This window comes from Ambystoma mexicanum, chromosome 6p (assembly GCF_040938575.1).
Source record: "Ambystoma mexicanum isolate Mex_15411 chromosome 6p, UKY_AmexF1_1, whole genome shotgun sequence".
Taxonomy (NCBI): domain Eukaryota; kingdom Metazoa; phylum Chordata; class Amphibia; order Caudata; family Ambystomatidae; genus Ambystoma; species Ambystoma mexicanum.
This window is the reverse complement of record NC_090935.1, coordinates 1,106,413,544-1,106,417,301: the sequence shown is the minus strand read 5'-3', so window position 1 is coordinate 1,106,417,301 and position 3,758 is coordinate 1,106,413,544. Positions and strand designations below refer to the sequence as shown.

Here is a 3,758-nt window from a genome sequence, read left to right as displayed (position 1 = left end):
CTTTCTGGTAGGTCCATTAATTTCTCCAGTGGACCTGTGAGTTCCAGCAGATTCTCCTGGCAGCTTTTCCAGGACCTATCCATCCTTTTCCAGAGATCTTTGGGTGATTTAGTAATGAAGACTAACATTTTGGGGTTGAGCTCAGGGGCTTCTGCTACTTTCCCTATCACATCCGGGCGGCGGTATTCTGCCCTCATTCGCAGTCTTGTTTCTTTATCTAGCGCTTTCCTCATTCTCTGTGCCATGTATTTCACCACCCTCTGGCATGGTTGCCTGTCCGACAACTTGGGGTTTATTATGTCATCAGGGTTCAACATATCCGACAATTCTATTTCTTCACCTTCATGGTGTTTTTCATTCCGTGCTCTTTTGCCACTTCTGGGTTCTAACCACTCTTCTAGTGGCTTGTCTTCTTCTTGCCAAGAGATTGCGGCTTATGAGGATCTTTCTGAGGAGTCCTTATACGTATTGCCCCTATTGTCTTCCCCTGTGGAGGGCGTCAGGGGGCTTGGCACTGCTGATCTTTGCAAGAAAGCAAGGGGTCAAAGAAGCTTTTCTCTTCCGGGTCTTAATACTCCTCTGAGGGCTTTGAATCTCAGACCCTTTTGTGCATGTGCTTTTTTCCTTTGCATTAGGGCTGGTCTTTCTCTTACTTAGAAGAGATTCTAATGTTCCGCCACAGCCTCTACCAGGGAGCTACCCAGGACTTCCTCAAAGCAAAGCGCTAAATCCTGTGCTTGCTCCTCCTCTCTCCATTCTTCAGACATTCTTCTCTTTTTTTTACCCTGGGTTTTGTGCCAAAGACCTGCGTGCAGGTTTGTTTGCACATCCACTACTCCTCTGGTGTGCTCTTAATTTGTGTGGCTGTCCCCTGTATTGGACCTTAACTGCTCCTCTTTGGTTTGATCTGTCGATCACTGTGTTATTGGTCCGGGCCGCACCAATGTATTGACAGCTTTCGCTACATTCGCTCTGCATGCGACTATAAAGAAGTAAAGGTTTGAACCCAAGGGAACGACCTGTTATCTGATAAAGCTCTGATGCGGCTTGCCTTGATTTATGAGCTGCGTCATTTGTGCGATGCTTGGAGCTCTAAGCCCCCCCAACGGTGGGGACTGCTGCGTGCCGTTCACGCTTCAAGCCGTTGAACGCTTGGGCGCTTGGCTCCTCCCCACAGGGGGGCTGTTGCTCTCCCTCTTGAGGCCTAGGAAGCTGAACGTAGGCCCAAGCATGCTTTGATTTAAGCAATGGCTCTGTCGGCTTCCTAGATACACGCTCTTCCTTGCCATCGATGTACAGGGTCGCGTGTAACTGAAATTTAAGTATGCTCCCACCACGCGTCACGCTGATTCGGGAGCTCGGGTTAATACTTCACTTCAGCTGCATAAATCAAAGTAACTACTTCACAATTCTGTTCATTATCTCCCAAAGTATGTACCTCTTAGCACCTCTCTTTCATAAATCGTTAAACTCACTATCTATTCATTCATTACTGTTAATATGCTCAGCAGTAAGAATGGGTACTTATCTTGCTGAAGAGCAGGAAAAGAAGAGGAAGAGCATAGAGTCTGGGGCCAGATGCTAGAAATTAGGACTAACAGGAAAGGGTTTAGTTCCACTTAGTTTGTTGCGCTGCTAGATCCAAAAAGGTTTTTAGAACAGACACCAAATATATTACAACACTAATATAAATCAATTATCGAGCTGAAACATGGGTAGTTGTTGAAGAATTTTGTATTTGAATCCTTCAGTAAGGAATGCCAGAGAAGTCTGCCGACACGTGTTTCGACCGTCAACGGTCTTTCTAAAGGCAAGAATCTGTGTTTTACAATCAACAAATGATACAAGCCAAAAACCATATTGTACAAAACATATTCAAAACAACATTAATCAAAAACCCCAAAGTTGCATTGAATGTGGTTACCATGCATGAGAGGTCAAGGGCATAAATAACAAGAAAACATCAAACAGATTAATGAAACCAGTTTTGGATCAATACATTACCATGACGCACAAAAGAAAAGACATTTTTCGGCTCATGTCACCAGTAGGATAGCATCACATGTCCTCGTATTCAATGCCCAAGCGCAGAACAGAAATACAAACAGAAGAAAAAATGCCGGAGGCATCATATGCCTCATTTTATATTGTCACCATCATTCAAATGCAGATTGTAAAAGTAATCCCCCACACAGCCTGGGCCTGACTTACATGTGCCAAGATACCCAAGTTCAGCCATTGGGTGCGTTACTAATATTACAAAAATACATTGCGACTTAATGTGCAGCAATACTCGCAACCCAGTGCAAACCGCCTGCCATGTGCCTTATGCACCCGTTCGAAATCCACCACTATATGGTGCAGAATAATGTCCCTTGTGCGCAGCATGTGCGTTTTTACTAGGAAATTACTGAGTGAATCATTTAGTGAAAGTCTGTGAAGCTAGTACATGGAAAGCTTTTTACCAAACTGTTGCCATCGTCTCGTGTCTGGTTGTAAACTTCTAATGATTGGATCCATAGGAATAAAAGTTCTGGTGTACCTGTGACGAATTTAATGGAGAACATTATGAGAGCCCATGATGCTCGAAGAGAGTGAACAATTGTGATACTCGCAACATGCCGTCATGTTTACCTATTGCTGTCTCTTATTGTTAATTGAAAAAGTTGGTATGCGACATTGCGTCAAGAGCGGGCATCAATCTTTGGGTGCTGATGTAATGTCCAATGTTAGAGTGGTCTGGGGAATACGAAAGAGAGAGAGGAAACATGAAGGCTTTACTGTAATGGTTTGGGGTCATGAACAGGTCCACTTCCCCAACCTGCTCCGTAAAAAGCACAGAATGGAAATCTCTGTTCTATTGACGAGATCTAAAACTCGCACTAGATGCATCTTACATGAGATATTCTGCAGTCGGTGCTCCCACGTCTGGTTTCTCCTACATCTCGGTATGCACGAATAGTGCAAGGCGCACCGGGAGAGGAAAGAACCTAATGCGTTCTTTGATGCATGCCGTGTCACGTGTTAATTTGTGGTCACATGACTCCGAGAGCCGAAAAAAGTGCTAATATAAGCAACAAACTTCTATTGGTGCTCTGATTAGTATTGGGCTACATTATGTGGGTGGTGCCACTAAAAAGTTTAAAATGAACAGCATTTAACACATACATCTATATGTAGTGATCGAATATTTGGTCAATGCATATTGGGCTGATAGTATATAGAACATCCCATGTTCGGTGGTCACATGACTGGGCATTCTGCAAAAATGCTCTTAAAAGGCAGGTTGGTTATTCCCCATATTGAGCACTATATTATATGATTGTCTGTTGGTTAATATAGTCGAGAAAAGAATATGACTGAATGGGCTAGGAACAAACGGATTTGCATGTGTCTGAGTGAGGTGGTCTGATATACGGCCACTGCATGTTATGCTGGTGATGTGCGGCAATGTACTATATGAGCAATATCTAGAGGTCCATTATCTAGACCAACATGTTACTAATATGTAACATTTCGAACAGGCGCAGGGCCGGCAGCAGCGCCAGCACTGGGTTCAAGCATTGCCACATGTTAATTCCAATTGGGTAAGTGCGGGAACAGAATAACAATAGGGATTGGAGAAATTCCATTGCCATGTAATCAGAGTACAATACCAAAACACATCAACTGATTAAAGAAAGACGTGCAGTTCTGTGTCCTTGTTCAGACCCATAGTTGTGCATCTTACCCGACAGATAGTACGTGCTTCCAGCTGG

The 3,758-nt window shown here is 43.9% G+C and overlaps 1 long non-coding RNA gene across 1 annotated transcript; it reads right to left on the bottom strand.

The window, feature by feature from the left end:
- Window positions 1-1,716: 1,716 nt before the first annotated feature.
- LOC138510214 (uncharacterized) lies at window positions 1,717-2,967 on the bottom strand. Its single transcript, XR_011280344.1, has 3 exons — window positions 2,898-2,967; window positions 2,635-2,739; window positions 1,717-2,542 (listed from the first exon to the last, which is right to left on the bottom strand). It is a non-coding gene; the product is annotated as an uncharacterized lncRNA (long non-coding RNA).
- Between the last annotated feature and the right edge of the window lie 791 nt (window positions 2,968-3,758).